Here is a 20,775-nt window from a genome sequence, read left to right as displayed (position 1 = left end):
TTATTGTCGGCCCTAGAAAATGAATTTGAAGCAGTAGAGTTGCATGTTGTATTTGCTTCTCCCAGTGGAACCTAATTCAGGTGGTATGTGACGTCAATATATTTGACTTTGTAACCTCCTTCCCTTTTCTACATTATACAGTCAAATTACATTCTTTATGTTACTTTAGCTAGTGAATGTTTCAATGTTGTTGAACAACTGCTGTTGCAGAGAGTGTGTGGAGCTGCCTTCTAGCCATCAGTTTGGTTCCAGCAACATTCCCACCTTTGGCTATACAGCAGCCAATGCTGCTATTGTCTTTTCATTTATTTTGCCCTGTTTTATAAAAATTAGGGGAAAGGTGGTGGGGAGGAAATTTCATCCATTTAGAACAGTTAAGAACAAGCACACCAGGACTTCCCTGGTGACACTGGTTAAGAATCCTCCTGCCAATGCAGGTTACATGGGTTCGAGCCCTGGTCTGGGAAGATCCCAAATGCCATGGAGCAACTAAGCCCTTGGGCCACAACTACTGAGCCTGTGCTCTAGAGCACACGAGCCACAACTGCTGAGCCCGCGTGCCACAACTACTGAAGCCCACACGCCTAGAGCCCGTGCTTTGCAGCAAGAGAAGCCACCACAACGAGAAGCCCGCGCATCGCAACAAAGAGTAGCCCCCTCTCGCCGCAACTAGAGAAAAGCCCGTGCGCAGCAACAAAGACCCAACGCAGCCAAAAATAAATTAAAGAAAAAGCATACCTTTTAACCTCAATCAGACACTATTTTTTTTAAAATTTATCTATTTGTTTTTATTTTTGGCTGTGTTGGGTCTTCATTGCTGTGCGTGGGCTCTTTCTCTAGTTGTGGCGAGTGGGGGCTACTCTTTGCTGCGGTGTGCGGGCTTCTCATTGTGGTGGCTTCTCTTGTGGAGCGCGGGCTCTAGGCACGTGGGCTTCAGTAGTTGTGGTGCATAGGCTCAGTAGTTGTGGCACGTAGGCTCAGTAGTTGTGGCTTGTGGGCTCTAGAGAGCAGGCTCAGTAGTTGTGGCGCATGGGCTTAGTTGCTCTGCGGCATGTGGGATCTTCCTGGACCAGGGCCTGAACCTGTGTCCCCTGCATTGGCAGGCGGATTCTTAACCACTGCACCACCAGGGAAGCTCCCAGACACTATTTGGACTTGAGTGATCCAACTGTGTGTTCACTTGTGAAGAAAAAGAACAAAATTCAGAGGCTTATTTGAAATGCTGAAAATCTATCTTAGAAATCAAATGCCCCATATAAATACATGTGTGTTTCATGAACTTTTGTATATTTAATATTCATTATGTACTGAGTTGCTGTAGTAAAAAATTTCTTAGGAGTAATTATCAACATTTCTCTTCTATATCTTAGCCCAGGAGAGCTCTTGATCATTTTTTGCACTTGCTGATTTTTTCCAAGATTTTTGCAAAGAGTCACATACCAAACTAGAGTTATTATTCTTAGCTAGAAAGACCCCAGATATAACGCTTTTCTATAAATAAGAATGTTCACGGGGCTTTGTCACTACTGTTTATCCATGGTCCAGATGGCCATGAATGAATGAGTTAAAAAAGAATATTCTTTTACCATTGACTCTTTGTGAGCTTCAGTTTACTTTAAGTGCTTTCTCTGAAGCACATTATAATGTGGAAAGACTTGTATCAAAGTTCCATAGATTTTCTTGTAATAAAGCATAGTAACAGGGTGGTGTGGTGGAGATGACAGGAAGATCGGAAAACCAGGCTTTAAAGCCCAAGCTTTTTGCACTAAGGTACAACTGCCTTCCCAGAAGTTAATGCTGCCCCCAAATGGAGCGGTGGTCCCCGAGGCAGCAAGCTCCCTACCAGAAATGGGCTTGGGAGGTTGTAATGGTCAGTATATGTTCCCTTCAAGCTGAAGATTTCTATGTGTTACAGAGTTTTCAAGTGAAGAACTGAAAACTTGCTCTCTTACTCATTTAGTAACAAGTATTTATTGAGTCCTTACTATGTGCCAGTTTCTGTTCAAGTGCCTTATATAGATGAGGTTGTTTGTATGGAAGAGGGAGTATTATCCTCAATCTGCAGATAAGGAAATGAGTTACATCTCACAGCTTACTAGTGTGGGTCTGGCATTTGAAGCCAAGCAGTCTGCTTCAGAGAATGTGCTCTTAACTACCATGAATTCATGATTTCTACTTAGAGAAAATAAATGGTGTGGAAGAAGTATTCTAGGTAGTTATGGTGAGAGAACAAATAATAATGTCTTCACCCCTGCAAGGAAAAATGTCACTCCAATGAGATATGTAATGAAGCAGAAAGGGTGGTTGGCCTGGGATGGGATTCAATTCTGTGACACTGGGCAAGCCAGTTAACCTCCCTGAACCTCAGTTTTCTCACCTGCAAAATGGAAATAATGAAGGGTGATATATTTTAATTTGAGCTTTTGTGATTTCTAACATATTTTAGCTACACATTTATTTATGTTTAATTCCTGGTCCTCAGCTGCATTCACTATTGTTTATGTTGCCAGATTCCTGAATCCTAGATGGGTGTTAGTGCTCAGAAATCACTGTTTTTGGAAAAGGGAACAGGATATGGAAACAAAACCACTGGAAAAGTTGCATTGGTTGTTCTTAGAAATGGAAGGAAGATTTTACTCTATTCCTTGACAAAAGATAAGCTGCAATTAGCTCCAGTAAAAACGTCTACCTTGAACAAAGATACACATCCAAGGACTCCAGGAGATAAGCAGAGAGGAAAAAATGGTTTGATGAGTATTCACTTTTTTAAAATTCTAGACTTTTAGTCACTGACATGGTACCGGTACTCATGATCAAGGGTTGACTACAGGTCACAGGCAGTGGGTACCAGTACAGCTTCCACAGTGATTTATATGTCAAAGAGCCCAGACCCTTTCTCTTTCCACTAAATGAAATCAGTACTTATGAGTGGTACAACTTTAGGTATGGTACCTCTGTTGATGCAGCGAGCCTGAGAATGCCATGAGTAGAGGGCAGTGCAGTCACAGAGCTGAGTGTCAATGAGAACCCTCTACAGCTGCTCTGACCAATATGGGAGCCATATGTGGCTTAGCGCTTGAAATGCGGCTGGTACAAATTGAGAGGTGCTATAAGTATAAAGTACACACTAGATTTTGAATACAGTACAAAATAAAGAATGTAAAGTAACCGAATTTTATATATTGATTACCTGTTGAAATGATAGTATTCTGGGTATATTTGGTGAAATATATTATTAGAATGATAAATAAAATACATTATAAAATTCACCTGAGGTGGTTTTGGTTTTTCACTTTTTCAAATGTGGATACTAGAAAATTTTAAATTACATGTGTAGCTCATATTATCATTTTATTGGTAGCGCTGCTGCCAGGTTACTTCTCAACACGAGAGAAGTTGACTACAACTTTGGGATGAAGGACCTCCTTTTCCTCCCTATTCAATTACCTCTCATTCAGTTCAGTCCAGTGGTCCAGACTGTCAAGATGTTTTGGGATCCCCACTCAATCATCCAATATTCTGTCTGTGCCTCTCTGCTTGATGTTATCTGTCCGCTGTTTTGGCTGAGACATCAAGATTTTTATCCAGTGAAGCAAAGTGCTGACCAAAGAACTGAAGGACAACTCTTGGGTTTTGCCACTGAAAGCCTCTCTCCGGGTTGTCATTCATCAAAACGTTGGCATATAGTCATATCAACCTCCATGAAAATAACAAATTTTGCATGTAGCCATATTTCTTATCATGTCCACAAGGATATGCTGAGAGGCCTTGTTGAAATCCATTTATACAACAGCCTATTAGGAAATGAGGTATATCTCACATGACTTCTTCTTAGCAAGCCCATATTGGGTCCTAGCAATCAGCACATTCTCATCTACATGCTTACAAGTGATGCCTAAGTTGACTGTCACCTTCTTAGCTTTTGGAAGAATCACCCATCTCCAGTCTTTCAGCCTCTTACCCCTCCACAGTGTCTCAAAGTCACAGCCGTGTTTAACAACCTCCTCTATATTCCTCTCAGTACTCTGGGATTTTGTCTAGTCCAGAAGACATAATTTCCTTTGAAGTGTTAATAAGTGTTTCTTGTAATCAGCTCTTCCCTCTTGGTCTTCCATTTCTTCTTACTGCTGTTCATTCTACCCTTATGTTTCAAACGTCATTCTTTCTGACAGAATATAGATGCAAAATTGGAGGTTTTATATACCATAATTATTTTTTTAAAGGCTTTAGTATTTATTGAGTCTTTCCAATGTATTAAACTTAGCTTTTGTAACAGATAATTCTCTTTTTTTAATCTTTTTTTTAACGTCTTTATTGCAGTATAATTGCTTTGCAATGTTGTGTTAGTTTCTGCTCTATAACAAAGTGAATCAACTATACGTATACATATATCCCCATATCCCCTCCCTCTTGCGTCTCCCTCCCACCCTCCCTATCCCACCCTTCTAGGTGGTCACAAAACACGGAACTGATCTCCCTGTGCTATACGGCTGCTTCCCACTAGCTATCTGTTTTACATTTGGTAGTGTATATATGTCAATGCTACTCTCTCCCTTCGTCCCAGCTTACCCTTCCCTCTCCTCATGTCCTCAAGTCCATTCTCTACGTCTGCATCTTTATTCCTGTCCTGCCCCTAGGTTCTTCAGAACAATTTTTTTTTTTTTTAGATTCCATATATTTGTGTTAGCATATGGTATTTGTTTTTTTCTTTCTGACTTACTTCACTCTGTATACCATAGTTATTTAAATGTATATACTCTAGAATCAAACCCCTTAGAATCAAATTCCAGTTCTACCACTTACAAGTTGTGCCTCAATTTCTCCATCTGCAAAATGGTAATAATAATAGTACCCCTTTCACAGGGTCATTGAATAATTGGACAGTCACAACTGGAATTGCTGGCTTGGGGACATATAGGCAAAAAGGAGCAAGTTAGTATCTCTATTTTGCTTAACTAAGGTTTGTAAAGTTTTTTTTTTTTTTTTGCGGTACGCGGGCCTCTCACTGCTGTGGCCTCTTCCGTTGTGGAGCACAGGCTCTGGACACACAGGCTCAGCGGCCATGGCTCACGGGCCCAGCCGCTCCGCGGCATGTGGGATCTTCCTGGACCGGGAACCCGTGTCCCCTGCATTGGCAGGCGGACTCTCAACCACTGCACCGCCAGGGAAGCCCTGTTTTCTTTTAAGTCATTTTCTAGTTATTACCACTAAAAATCAAGTTATTCATTAAAACAACAAGAATGATAATTTTCAATGCAAACTCAAATAAGTAATGCACCTCGACTGTGTCTGCCCTCTTCACTTAGCCTCACTTAATCCTAATGTAGAGAAGGTAGCTTCCATATGGGCTGGATTTTGATTTAGAGATAATTCTTCCAAAAAATATAAATAAATAAAAGATGGCTCCTGAGATCTAATATCAGTTGTGGAAACCGAACAAGTCAGGTAATTAAAGCCTCTGCCTCTTCTAACAGGTCACTAACCTAGGACAGCAGAAAATTGATAGACAAGGTTTTCAGCAAGGCATTTGATGATTCAGATCTTTATATCTTTGGGGGCAAAATAGAGGCATATAGTTGGATTCATAACTCAATAATTATGTTTGAACATGCTGTTAATTAATGAACCAATGTCAACCTGAAAGGGAGGTGGTCTCTGCTGGCACAAAACAGAGCTATGTTCTCAGTCCTGATCTATTCAATGCTTTTATTAGTGGTGAGCATTCAGGAAGACAGTTTAAAATGCCAAGCACCTAGTGTATGTGTAAGTAACAGTTTTCACAGCTCTTATAGGCTTGTGGGTCCAAAAAGTCCAAGGAGAGAAGCAGGACACCTTAAAGCTGACCAGACAAGCTTTGACTCCTGCACAATGCTTACGGTGGGGGAAGCAAATTAACCTGGAAGGCGAGGGTTGGATATACCAGCTTCATCCACAGCGCTGATGGCAAAGCATGACTTGGCAGCAACACTATCAAGGTGTCACTTGAATTGATGTCTCCCAACACAATTACAAGAGGACTTGCACTGAATTTTGAGGGGAGGTAACCGTAACAAACTAAAAAGTCAGTTGAATAAAAGTTTTATACTATCAGGGCCATTATAAGAAGCTATAAGTCTTTAGCTTCTTATAAATTGTAAGAGTTAAATGTCTCCGTGTTTTGAGGTTTGGTAAAGGAATTTTGACACTGGTGGGAGCAGGGAGCTTCCCCTAATTCTGCTCAGCAACTGCTACAAAAGGGAAACCAGGTGAGCAGCCTTATGATGCCCTAACAGTGATGTCCCAGTTACTATTGCCATGTATCAAATTACCCCAAAACTTAGTGGCTTAAAACAGCAACATTTTTTTTTTTTTTTTTTTTTTTTTTGCAAATCTGCAGTATGGTCTGGGCTTGATGAAGACAACTCCTTTGTGCCATGTGGTATCCACTGGGACAGCTCAAAACCTGGGGACTGGAATCTTTTTTTTTTTTTTTTAGCGGTACGCGGGCCTCTCACTGTTGTGGCCTCTCCCGTTGCGGAGCACAGGCTCCGGACGCGCAGGCTCAGCGGCCATGGCTCACGGGCCCAGCCGCTCCGCGGCATGTGGGATCTTCCCGGACCGGGGCACGAACCCGCGTCCACTGCATCGTCAGGCGGACTCTCAACGGCGCCACCAGGGAAGCCCGGGACTGGAATCTTTTGAAGGCTCTCTACTCACATGTCTGGCAGTTGATCCTGGGAGGACTCAAGCAGCCGGAGACTGGAACCATGAGGCTCCTTGAGAATCTCTATCCCCATGTGGTCACTGTAGCATGGCAGCTTTAGCATAGCTGGACTCCCTGCATGTCGGCTCAGGGCTCCCAAAATATGTGTTCCAAAAGACTGAAGAAAGGAAAAGCTTCATTTCTTTTTATGACCTAGCCTCATAAGTCATGCAGCATCCTTTCCATCACATTCTATTCATGGAGGCAGCCATAAACACTCACCCATATTCCAGGGGAGAAGAAGTAGACTCAACATTTTGATGAAAGAATCTTCGAGGTTTTGAAAGAGTATGTAGACCTGCAAATATTGCTGTGGCCCTTTTTGGATGATACAATTTGCCCCAGCTGATCACATGAGGTGAACATAAGAGCAGCAGCTGTGACCAAGAGACAATGTCAGAACAGCATGAAAGAGGTCAGGGAAACTCAAGAAGAATGAAAGGACTATCTGCAAATCCATTCGCACCACCCTGTCCCCCTGCCATCCAGGAAGGGAAGGATTCTGGGAGCAGAAGTTTTGGAGATGGGACCTGAGCCAAAGGTCACACCATTCTGGTCAAGGGGTTTATTCCCCTCCGTGCTGGGGGAGCCTGGAAAATGTGGATTACACATCAGTGACCTTCCATGAGAACATGAGGGATGCTGATCAAAGCTATGGACACTCAAAACCGAGAGGGTTGTCAAGAGTTGTCAAGATCTGGTTCCTGACTACAGTTGCCGAAACCTCTCAGAACCCAGTTCTGGGAAAAGAGGACTACTAATTGTTTTTTAAACCAAATAGCACAAGAAAAGTCTCTTAAAGTCAGTTGCATCTTCTAGTATTCCTCAGGACTCAACATAATATGATCACTGAATTCATTTCCACCAGCTGCCAGGCACTGTGCAAGGTGCTGAGGATATGTAAGGTGCTCAGATATGATTCTTCGCATTGGGGGCCTCACATTCTAGTGCAGGGGGCTCCAACACTTACCCCTCTCCAAATAATTCATGCTCAAGGCAGAAAACTTGGGAAACCACACCCACAAAGATGTGACATTTGAATATACTGAACCTGAAAATCTAGGGAAGAACTCAAAACACAGCTAATCCGAGAATGTATGTGCATGAAGAGAATTTGAACAAGGAAGGAGATGCAAACTAAAAACTGTCACAAAATACCACACTATGAGTTGTTTTGTTTTGTTTTTTAATTTCTTTGATGGACTTTGAAGCACAAACCTTAGGGTGTATCTGAAGTTTCCGGCCCAGACTTTATCAGTGTGGCTCACTGTCAAGGGGAACTGGTTGAGCTGAGAAGTATCCATGGCTACTAGCTATGGGCATGTTGTCCCTGGAATTTTGGTGATAGTGTATGAATCCCAGAATGATCCTGATATTTCAGATTATCTGGTCAAACTCTGGGCAATTCTTGGGTCCACTTAGTGCACAGATATTTTATCTTTTACTTAACTCTTGCTGTAGAAACTGAGAGCCCCACCAGTGATATAGATGTAGGTTAAAGAAGGATATCCTGACTGATATCTTCCACAATTTCCTAGAAAGCAGTCTGTGAAATTGCAGTGTTATCAGTTTGCTCAACTGTGATCATGATTAGCCCCAGGTCTACAGTTCTGAATCCAAGTGCAGATCTGCTGATTATCAGCAATGTTACCTCGGAGAAATATCTTAACCTCTCTGAGCCCCAGTCCCCTTATCTACCTCATATTCTGAAGACTATACAACATGATGTATTTAGAAGTACTTAGCAAAGTACTGGTGTGTAGCAAACACTCTTTAAATATTAGTTATTGCTATGGACTGAAGGTTTGTGGCCCTTAATTCCCCCCCCACCTACCCCCCCCACCAAATTCATAGGTTGAAGCCCTAGTGTGATGGTATTCAGAAGTAGAGTCTTTAGGAGGTAATGAGGGTGGAACCCTCATAAATGGGATTAGTGCCTTATAAAGATAGATGTGAGAGAGATGATCTCTCCACCACGTGAGGATACAACAAGAAGACAGCCATCTGCAAACCAGGAAGCTTGCCCTCACCGGACACTGAATCTGCCAGCAGCTTAATTGTGGACTTCTCAACCTCTAGAACTGTGAAAATAAATGTCTGTTGTTTAAGACAGGCAATTTATAGTAATTTGTTATAGCAGCCTGAACTAAGACAGTTATTATTACTGTTATGCAATAAATGTGATTAAACTGTTTTTGAAGAAATTTGCATTTCTGGTAAAACATCACATTTTTGAAATCTTAGGTTATCTTTCCCCAATGTCAAACAGCGTAAAACATTTATTGACCTGCTCATGTGTGGATTTCTGACCCTGTGGTACTTCCCACTCTGAAAAAAACAAGAAATGTTCCTGCTGAAGAATTTCTGCAGAGAGCTGATGGAAAATGATGCTACATTCTTAGTCGGCTCCAGGTCCAGAAATACAGGAACTGCTAGGAGGAGGGATGCGTACTATAGAAAATTAATAAAAGAAACCTCAAATAGAGTTGGGAGACCAGAAGTGGGGAGCTCTCAGGCTTTGGGAGGATAACAGAGCACAACAGAAAAAAGATTCCTCTTTCCTAGCAAGGACTCAGCCAATGGAAAACTACGGGCTTTTTGTTTACTACACCCCTCCCAGCTTCCTTTTCCTCTCTATAAAAGAGTTCTCCTTCCCTTGCTGTTTGGGGACTAGCCTGTAGCTCACCGTGGTTGTGGCACTGAAATGCAATTCTTTGTTGGTCGCGAATAAACCCATTTTTGCTGGAGAAATATTTAGCAGTCTATTTGTTTCATGTCAACATTTCGGTGGCCCGAACAGGGACCAGAGAAGACTCCCGATGGTTCCAGGGCTGCTGAGCAAATAGGTGTGGTATCCACAATTGAGCCCAGAGTGGCTTACTGCTTTTCTCATGGACCCTAGAGTTTGAAGGTACATATTTCTCCTGGATCCAAGCTCACACCCCCTTGTGTTTGAAACTCCCCTTTATTCAGGATCTATTTAAAGGTTTCATCTTTCTGGTTAAAGCCTTATTCTCTATGTGAGTACTTGTTTGGCATTTTGGTCTGATCTTAAAATCAGACTGTTTCAACCGAAGCTGGCTGAAAATGCCTTCGGCCCAGTTCCTTTGCGAAGGGACTGCCTTTGGTTTGTTTCCCCCAAGACCAAGCTGTCTCCTTAAGACTGGCTGGGATTGGCTTGCAAGCTGTTTAAATTGTGCCATTAGTGCTGTAAGGTGTTTGAAAATTGTTCCTTACTCTAGAGGGAAAAGCCTCTGAGAAATGAGACCCCAGTTACCTAAGTATTTTGAGGGTGCCCCCTATAGGAACTCTGGTCAGTTTTATGTTCGAAAACCAAGGTTCTTCCTCAAGTGCATTTCTAACTAAATGGACCCACCTGACCAAAGGCAATTTAGAATATCAGTGGCCATTATGGGCAAATTTTGAAATCTACAAACTTAATTTCCTTGCAACCAAATTGGACCGCAATAGCTCACTTTCCAGAACTGAGCGGAATGCTTATTTCAATTGGCATTTGCAGGCTTCCCAACATTATTAGGCCTCTCATATTGCCTCTCTGCAAAATAAGATTTTAAGATTAACTGAGGCAAGCAAACAATTAAAGAAAGCCAACGGCTCACAAATCCTCAGACTCTTCTTTGGCTTCCTTGTCTCAGGCTCTGCCTCTGGCACTGTCTTCTTCCTTCACTTCTACAATGCCTATGCCTATACCCTCAAATCGCTCACACTAATTCTCCCACCAAACTTTCCCTTTTCTCTGAAACTCTCCCCACTCCCTTTTCCTCTGCACTTGTCAGAACCTGTCTCTTTAAAGTTAAGCCTTCTGAGGATCCAGCGGCTAAACTCTTAATTTCTTATACTCCCTGGGCTAAAGTTGAACTGTGAGCCATAGTCAAAGATTTTCCCCAAATAACTGAAGATCCTCACAGATTTGCTGAGGAATTTAATTCAAACTTATGAAACTAGTTTCTCTGACTGTATCAGCTAGTTCATATGCTCGGTGGTGAAGGCTAGGCCCAGCACTGGATGAAAACTACTAATTGGGAAAGTCCAGAAAGGTCTCTAGAATTACAGCTGGGAGACCAGCCCATTAACTTATCATATGATCAGACTCAGGCAATTGCTAAGCAATTTCATCAAGCATGCTATGGCTTTTGCAAGGCCTGTTGATGGGAGCAAAATTCAGGCTTGCACACAAAACTCTGATGAACCTGTTTATGAATATTACAGTAGGCTTCAGATTCTGGTCTTCCTTCAGATGTAGATTCCACCCGGGTAGCCTTTAACTCTATGTTTATTAATGGGCTGAACCAGGACCTTTCCCTTCTAGTAAAAAGGACCAGGATAGAAGGGAAACTATGTTCACTCCAGATTTAGTGAATGTTGCAAATCAGCTCTCTCATACTCTAGATGAGTCACCTCTAAGGAGGCCAGCCAAAATCTTAATCTTCCCACCTGTAAGGGTATATCCATTCGGGGCACATAGAATCCCAGACAGGTTACAAAGGTTCAAAGACTGGTTAATAGGTAAGAAAGCAAGAATAGATGAGAACCAAGGGTTGGTGTTAGGAAGGGTCTATGGATCAGCAGTAGAGTTTATTTGGCAAATTGGCAGGGCTGTTGGCTTGCCTTGTTTATACATAGTTCATGTAGTGCCTCTCTTTTGACATAAAGGGGTTGATTTGAAAGTAACATTTTTACAGACAACATCTAAGTAAGTAGTGGGGGCTGGGAAGGTGAATACAGTTGTGGCATTGTCTGTAGAATTAGTCGGTCAATAGTTACAAATATGGACCATTATAGAAGGAGTCAAGGAAAAGCAAGGGATGGGGTGATACCTGCATGGGAGAAGATTTGGACTCAGTAAGCTATTCCAAAAGCATGTCTATCACAGTATATGGTATAATTTGGTGCGTTGAAAAAATTAGTCATAGGGATGATGATTGGATCAATATTCCTGGAAAAGACCACCCCAGGAGGGGAATGGCATATCCAGCAATTGGATAAATTTCCCGTGGATGCAAGGGACCAAGAGAGTCTTACGATAGCATTATTCTGCCAGGGCGGTGGACTGGTTATAGAGAGAACATAGCTAGGGAGAGTGAAAATCAGGGCAAGATCCCAAGGCCATGCCCAGATGATTTCAGTTCAGTCTTCCGTCCAGACTTTGTTTTGATAGATCCATTCAGAAACATGAGAATGGCATAAAAACGTCTCAGAAACAATCCAGACAAGGAGGAGCATAGGGAGGTGGGAACCATCAAGGGTATGGTCTTCTTAAAGTGTTATCATTCCAACAGTATACAGAAGAGTTATTATTACGCAAATACCTATAAGCAAGAAAGCAATGGCTAGAATTTCAACTTTACCAAGAAAGCCCATTGTCTAATAAAAACTAGCCTGGTCCCAGATCTTGGGATAGCCGTCTACTACATATGTTGTCTGCTCCTCATCCATGTTGGCCATCAGTCATGAGGTTTTCTTGGATAACTTCAATTTGAGGACTTTGGTAGGCTGGGAGGTCCAGACAAGTGCAGGGGTCTTCTTTAAAGGAGAAACATGAATCCATGGATCAATGCCTTTGAGTTTAGCTGCATAAGGATTAGTTAATAATACCTGATAGTGTCCCTTCCAATGAGGTCAAAGGGCATCCTTAAGGAGCATACACAGTCATTAGGCTGAAGGTTATGTTGATGTAGATCTTCATCTCCCGAGAATGTAATGTGAAAAGATTGTTCCACAAGTTAGCTTTTAAGGCCTTGGTGAGTTCTTTACAGTGAGTCAAGAGGTCTCCTTTAATAAGGGCAGCATCGCACATGCTTTCATCAAGCCTCATGAGTCTACCAGTGATGATCTTGAAGGGAGATAACCTGCTCTTTCCATGAGTGGACGTTAGGTTGGGTAAGACTATAGGCAATGCCTTGGGCCAGGGCAGCTGGAGCAACTCAACAAATTTGGCTAGTTGGATTTTTTTATCCCATCAATGTGTTCCACCAGCCGTGATGATTGGGGGTGATAAGTGCAATCGAAGTGTTATAAAATGGGCCAAATTTTACAGATTGGATTATTTAACCAGTAAAATGGGAACCTCTGTTGCTATGAAGCTCAAAGGGTATGCCCCAAGTAGGAATAATTTTTTTCCAATAAAACTTTACTTTCTGCCATGGCTGTGGCTCTGAGACAAGGGAAAGTTTCCACCCAACGAGAGAACATACAAATCATTACTAACATATATGTATAGGCTCAAGGTGGTGGCAGCTGGATAAAGTCCATTTGCTATACCTCAAAATGTCCTGAGGGTGAAGGAAAATGGCCCATGGAAGTGTGAGCAGGCTTCCCCGGATTATGTTTAGGGCAGTCCTGACAGCTTCAATACACTTGGTGAGCCACCTTAGGAGATGGTTTCCAGTAGTATTGTTTTCCCCACTGAATAGTTTTGTCCATGTTTCACTGTGTCAGGTTATGTGTATATACCAGGATAAATTTCTGTAGATGGTCGGGGAAGACAGTGCTGCCATTTGCCCTACCCAGAGGTTTATTTTTGAATTATGTGTACAGCCTTGCCTAATCCAATTCTCTCAGTCCATCTGGATGGAGAGCTGTTGGGCTTCTAATATTTTAGTGATCCATTCATACTCTGATTCTGTAGGCAGGCAAGGTTCTGCTAACACCAATTTGTGTCTTTTGAGGGCAGCCAGTTTTGCAGTGGTATCAGCTGTATCCCTTGCTTTCCCCTGTGTCTGTTGTTGAATGGCATTTTGATTACCACCAAGGATTTGGGCAGCTGCATAGCATCCCAAAGTCCTAGAACATAGGAGCTGTTCTTAACCTTTTGCCTTGAGGAAGATAAGAATCCTGTTTCTAAAGCATGCCAAAATCATGGGCAACGCCCAAAGCGTATCTACCATCAGTATATATATATATATATATTAGCAGTTTTGTCTTTAGTTAAAAGACAACCTCTAGTTTACCTTATAATAAGCTTAACCTGGCTACTCTTTCCCCCTCTGTCACTGAGAAAGTTCCTCACAACTGCTTGATGCTGTTGAACCACATCCTGACTCCCCCTGATGATCTATAGGAAATTCCACTGGGTAACATTGATTTCTCATGGTTCACTGATGGTTCTTATTTAAAAGGTGAGAATGGCAAATAGTGTGCTGGGTATGCTATTACAGGTCCTTTGGATAATGCTGAGGTAGAATCTTTACTACAGCTACTTCAACCCGATAGGCTGAATTATACGCTCTTACACAGGCTTGTACTTTTAGCCAAGGGCAAAACTGCCAATATTTATACTGATAAGTAGATATGTATGCTTTTGGATTAGCTCATGATTTTGGAATGTTGTAGAAGCAACATGGTTTCCTTACTTCCAGGGGAAATAAAATTTAAAATGACCCCTATGTTTAGGAATTATCAAGTGCAATAATTTTATCTACCACTTTAGCTATAATTAAGATTCCAGGTCATTCAAAACTTGACTCTCTGGAAGCTAAGGGAAATCACTTTGCTGAGATTTCTGTCCTTAAAGGGACCAACAGCAGCCAAACCTCTGACATGGTCCAAAGGGAGATTTCCCCAAATGATAGTTTATAAAAACTGGCTAGAGAGGCCCAAAAATTGGTCTCAGAAAAGGAAAACAGGTTGGCAATTCAATAATTGTTGATTTGATAAAAAGAGAAGGCTCTGGTTTGGACCAAATCATTACCCAGTCCTACCAGAGATTCTAAAATTCCCTCTCCTGGGCTTCCCTGGTGGCGCAGTGGTTGAGAGTCCGCCTGCCAATGCAGGGGACACGGGTTCGTGCCCTGTCCGGGAGGGTACCACGCACCGCGGAGCGGCTGGGCCCGTGAGCCATGGCCACTGAGCCTGCGCGTCCGGAGCCTGTGCTCCACAACGGGAGAGGCCACAACAGCGAGAGGCCAGCGTACCGAAAAAAAAGAAGAGATATTCCAATATTGCAAAAGCCTAATTGCTTCTATTAAAAATAACCATGTGTTGGTAAAGCAATCTTTTTGCAGTGTGCCCCTGGGGGGCAAAGACCTCAAGCATCACACCTTGCAACATGGAGATTTTGTCTATTGGAAAAGACGTCTCCAGGAGAACTCTCTTCAATCTCATGGAAAGGCCCCTATCAAGTACTGCTAACCAGCTCTTGTGCCACCATCTCCAAGGAATAAACTCTTGGATTCATGTGACACAACTAAAGAAAGAGCCAAACCCTGACTGAACCTGCCCATCATCTGGTGACCTGAAAGTAAAGATTTCCCAGAACTGAAGCAGATGACAGCAGATGAGACAGCTCTTCCAAGATATCCAGACAAGGCCTGTTGGAAGTTTGTCACCAAATCTTTGATGATAACATAACACTTCAGATGATCTCCAGTGTCTAGGATCTTGATAAAATATGGACTTTAGATAAAAAGGGCCTGAGAGCCTCCCTCCTCCCTTTCCTTGTTACTCAGATGTGACCTTAATAGGTTTCTAGTCTGTGCACTTTCCTTCCACAAGACACTACACCCAGGAAATGTTCTTCCTGACATTGAGAGACAAAAAAGCCATTGAAACTAGAAAATCTGATTCTTGCTCAGCAATGCTTTCAGAGAAAGATCTTGATCAAAAGGGGAAAACGTAAAAAAATAATAAACAGAAACCTCAATTAAAGAGGGAGATGAGAATGGGGAGCTCGCACATCCTGAGATGATAGCAGAGTCCAGCAGAAAGAGGAAAGACTCCTCTTCTTTCCTGGCAAGGACTCAGCCAATGAAAAGCCACGGACTGTTTGTTTACTCCAGCCCTCCCAGCTTCCTTTTACTCTCTATAAAAGTATTCTCCTTCCCTTGCTAGGCGAGGACTTGTATGTGGCTCACCTTAATTGCAGACTTCAAATTGCAATTCTCTGCTGACCCCAAATAAACCCATCTTTGCTGGAGAAATATCTGGCAGTCATTGGTTTCAGGTGAAAAGTACTAAACATTAAAAGGGGGAAAGGCAAACCAAACTCAGAGCCTGCTATGAAATAAACACAGGTGTCTCCAGAGCTGGCCTGCGATGTACCATCTGGCAGGGTGTAAATACAGCAGAAAGCCTCAGATTTCTTGGGCCTGTGCTGCTGGAGCTCTGAAAGTCAAGGCTCACGGTACTTGGTGTGACCCGCACCAGCACTAGGGTGACCAACTCATCCCTGTTAGTTTCTGGTTTTAGCACTGGAAGTTTCATATTCCAGAAACCACTTAGTCTCAGTCAGGCCAGGATGCTTGGTCACCCTAAGGTCCAGCATTGAAGGGGCAGTTTGCATGGAAGTTGCATGTCATTCGTAACTGCCAGGGGCAAATGCAGAGCTATGGCTCAAGGGACTGGAAGGGCAGAGCCAGGCTGAGTCCTGAAATGTTCCATGAAGGAAGAATCTATGAGAAACGTGCACGGAAACCTAGAGGAGCAGGGCCAAGTTACTGGCCGAGTGTGTGCAGTGACAGACCAGACCCTGGTGGGTCCTCCCTGGACTGGTTCACGGACTGGCATACATTGAAAACAACGTTCCACTTTGGACATTTATATAGGGGGACAGGGAGGAAATGATTTTCTTTGGTGAAAGTTGTATATGCACCTCGTCCTGTATATTGAAGCTGTAGAAATTATTACATGTACTGACAATATGGTTAAAATGTAAACAATTAAAATTGTCTTTCCTTTCACAGTTTTCCATTTATTTTAATGAATAACTTTATCCACTCATGCTTCCTAAGAATATATTCTACTTATATTGTTCTGGGCTTAAAGTCCCCTAAAAATATCTTTTAAATTATTTTTCTGACTGTATATTGGCAAAATTCTTTCACTTTATTTGTTTTATTGTCTTTTTATTTGTTTGCCTTTTTTTGTGTTTTGTGTGGTTATTTGTTTTGTGAGTCTTGAGCCAAGCGTTTTCGTAAGACACATATTAAGGGTTTTCATTTTATACAGTAAAATGCATTAGCTGTTTCTGTGACTGGTGGTATTATTCCATTTCAGAATTCCAGCCTGCCCTGGCTACTGATAGCAAGCGATGGCCAGCTGGCTTATCTCAGAGTCGCTGTCACAGCCTGAGCTTGCAGGCACGGACGGCAAAAACCCTCCGGAGGGAAAGCCCAGACCCACAAGGAACATTTTTAGAAGGTTTCTTTATTTCCACGAGAGGGCGCTGTCTGCCGTGGAGGGGACGGGCTGATGTACATCCTGCAGACTAAGGAGTCAGGTGTGGAAACTTTAACTGACAGTTGCCAGGTTTCCCGTTTGTTCTAGAGTCATTTTAGCTCCCCCTACTGATGGGCCATGAATGCCGGCCCCTTCCCCTCTAACTCAGGCAGGGACTCCGTGTCCTCTCTTAAGCCAGGGAAAAACCCAGGGTCTCTGGTGCAGAGAGGGAGTGGGCAGAGTTACATCAAGCGGCGAGAGAGAGCTCAACTGTGGAAGACTTTACAGGCTTAATCTGGTATAAAAACAATTAGGAATAATTGCAAACTTTTTCAAAGGGAAACGTAAGAGGAAAACAATACACTCTATTGATTTATTACACATTTATTAAGCAGCCTCAATGTACGTGAACTTTGGAGGCCCTGGGGAACCAATGATGCCCAGAGGCCAGCTCCTGCACGGGGAAGCCAGCCAGCGCAGGTCGGGGTGCAGGCTTGTTCCTCCCCACCCCACCCCGCCCCGCAACTGGCCCTGCACTCAGACTCCTTATCAGCGCAGAACTCTGGGGGTGCTTTCTGATCTACTGGGATGGGTAGGGAGGTGCACACCAGGAGACAGCTTGGGCCATCCCTGGTCCAGCGTTTGCTGAAGATGGTTCTGGTTCATGGAAAGACCATTCCTAATGACATGCTGGGTCCAGTTGTTGAGCCCTCTCCTCCCCTCGTGGAGCACGGCCCCCATCATCTTCTCCCTCCTCGTTCACACACCTTCCTCTTTGAAAATCTTATCACGTGCCTCTCCTGTGTACGCCACAGAACAACAGCGCTAGACCCTGCCACTGCCTTTCACGCACAAAAAGCAGGGGGAGCAGAAGAGCTGCAGCAAAGCAGCCCCCCGTGTTGTCAGGGACACCAGGTGAAGTCGCAGCTGCTGCAAAGTCACCACACATGCTCTAAAAAAAAATGACTTTTCCCTTGTGTGTAAATTTATCTCAATGGAAAGTGTTAGAACAGTTTGAAATTTAAATCAGACTTATTTAAATAGGTATCAAATTTCTAAATTCCTTTACTGAGGAAACCATTAAGCAATTGAGATAGCTGCAAAGAATCAAGGTTTTGAGAGAGAGAGAGAGAGAGAGAGAGAGAGAGAGAGAGAGAGAGAGAGGGCAATGAGTTATGGTTGTTCTCCCGACCGTGGTGGGAAAACTGGGCTCAGCGTGTTCGTGACACCATCAGAGTGGCAGGGCGGAGGCAGAACTGAGGCTTGTAGGCATTGGTGGGTTAGATTTCTACTTAGCGGCGGGGCTCAGGGTATCCTGTCTGGGGTTGGGTCAGAGCAGCTGACATGTCATAAATTGGCACTCCTATAGCATTTTATGTTAACTTGAGGAAACATCAATCATTCATAAAAAAGGAAAGGCAGTGCTGATGGAAATTAGGGCATAAGCCCCACCTCCATCCACTCCATTGTATGCCCTCCTGTCCCCCTGCCTCAGGTTCTCTGGTCAATAACTTTTCCTTGGACTTATCTTTGCGCTCATGGACAGAGGACATATGAATAACAAACTGAATTTGGACTTATATTACATCAGAAAGTAAATCAACCTTGAACTGTTAGTTTTGGATTTTTCACAAAGAGATAATGCTGCCACCCCCTCTCCCTCTATAATATGGTCTCTGTTGGTTTAAACTTTCCTGGGTAACCATTTCCTATTCCTTCTTAAACACAATGCTTCCAAGTTTCTTTTGGAAGAATTTAATTTAAATGTTCACTTCTCAAGATATACTGTATATTAGCTACGTACAGTGAGTGGACATTGTTTTCTAACAGCAATCAAATGTCGTGAGAGCACCCTTCTCTGCTGCAGGGCACACTGCCTGCCCCCTGCACCGCTCATCCTTGTCCTGGCACCACTCCAAGTGCTAGACACTGCCCTCTCCTGCCCCAGCTGAGGCCATGGAGCGCCCAGGGCCATGCCGACGTCTGTGCAGACTGTGGGAGAAGGTCCCTTTGTTCTTCTGTGTTATAGGCGGTCAACAGGCATCAAAACATAAATGCTGGAACTTCCTGAGGTCCTCTGGGGACAGCCCCTCTTCAGTTCTTTCTCAGAATTCAGATAATGAGTTCAAAGCAGGGCCAGGCCAGGAGACAAATCTGAGTGACAGACACTATTTTGTTATTTGCTTTGACCATGGAGGAGGCCTCAGTACCAGGCAGGCCTGTCAGTGCTGGCTCTGTTCCATGGAGGTGGGTTCTGCCCCAGAAGGTTCCCCAGCCCTCCTGCAAATGGTGCCCTGGTGATCTGTCCTACCAGTCCCCAGACACACAGCAACACAGCCTAGGAGGAGGCTGAGGCTCTGGGACTACATAAAACCTACTAGCTATCTACGTAACTCTGTCTCACTTACTTTAGGAATGGGAGCTCCAACTTTTAGGAGCCATGGCACATTTAACTCGGAAAAGAAAACTCAAGCCATGTTGATTGAGTGGCAACGTTTAACATTTATGCAAATCAAATGGAAAGACCACAAAATGTATATTGGCATGCCATTCATGATGCATGCTGTTCACAGAAATAAAACTTTAACTGCAAATTTTAGGGTAGTGAGGTTGGGGACAGAGATTGTGAGATGTTTAAAAGAAAAACGCCTTTTTCCTTTTATGTTGTCTCTCCTCTGTATGGCCAGGGTATGACTATAGCTGAAGGTTGGCACTTATAAAAGTGCCAACACTGGCACTGTTTTCTGGACCACTCCAGGCTTCTGTTTGGGGAAACCCACCATGATGGGGTGAAATGAGGGCCATGGCAGTGTGGGGTAGTAGGCAGAGGGCAGGATGTGGGCCCTGGTCAGAATTCCACCTTTACCATGTGTGTGCTGTGCAAATCCCCACACAGAACTTGTGTTCTAAAGACCGAGAGAGAGCGAATTAGATGATGGGGATTCCGGATTGAATCTTTTCTTGGTCTGCATTTGATCTATTATTTGACCTATTGAAGTATTTTTCATTTTTATTTCAATAACCATACTTCTCAATGAAAACTTTCTATTTGAGTCTTTGTTACATCTGCCTCTCCTGCCCCCTGCCTTGCTTTGTGTTTTCTATGAATAACATGGCTAAATTTAATGTATCAGTTGAACAGGCGTCTAGCAGAATGGCACCTGGAGGAAAGGTCTAAGAAAGGCCTTGGGAAAAAGGCTGCCCCAAAAGCCAGCTGAGCACAGCGCTGTCCTGAGAGAGTCTGTGTGAGCAGCTCAGGAGCAGGGACTCCACATTCACAAGGGTTTCTACCATTCCCTAAACACAGCCCACCCTTCACCACCTCTTGACTTCTCAAACATATTTCTTCCAACCAGACAGCCATACTCTGATTTCTACCTGTCCAAATCCTGCCCATCCTTCAGGGTCAAATTCAAAATGCATCCTCGGGCTTCCCTGGTGGCGCAGTGGTTGAGAGTCCGCCTGCCGATGCCAGGGACACGGGTTCGTGCCCTGGTCTGGGAAGATCCCACATGCCGCGGAGCGGCTGGGCCCGTGAGCCATGGCCGCTGAGCCTGCGCATCCGGAGCCTGTGCTCCGCAACGGGAGAGGCCACAACAGGGAGAGGCCAGCGTACCGCAAAAAAAAAAAAAAAAAAAAGCATCCTCATCCATGACACCTTCTTTCCTCTCTCCTGCCCACCCTCAGCGGGGAACGATTCTCCCCTTCTCCCATGAATGCCCGTAGGCTTGGTTCCTCTCGATTAACAAGACCAGCTACATGATTTCGTGGCTCAAGACAAAATGAAAACACAGGGCCCCTTGTTCAAAATTAAAATTTCGAGATGGCAACAGCAGAGTGTTACACCAAGTGCAGGG

Source organism: Leucopleurus acutus, assembly GCF_964270905.1.
Source record: "Leucopleurus acutus genome assembly, chromosome: 5".
NCBI classification, from domain to species: Eukaryota; Metazoa; Chordata; class Mammalia; order Artiodactyla; family Delphinidae; genus Leucopleurus; species Leucopleurus acutus.
Note: the sequence above shows the minus strand (reverse complement) of the source record.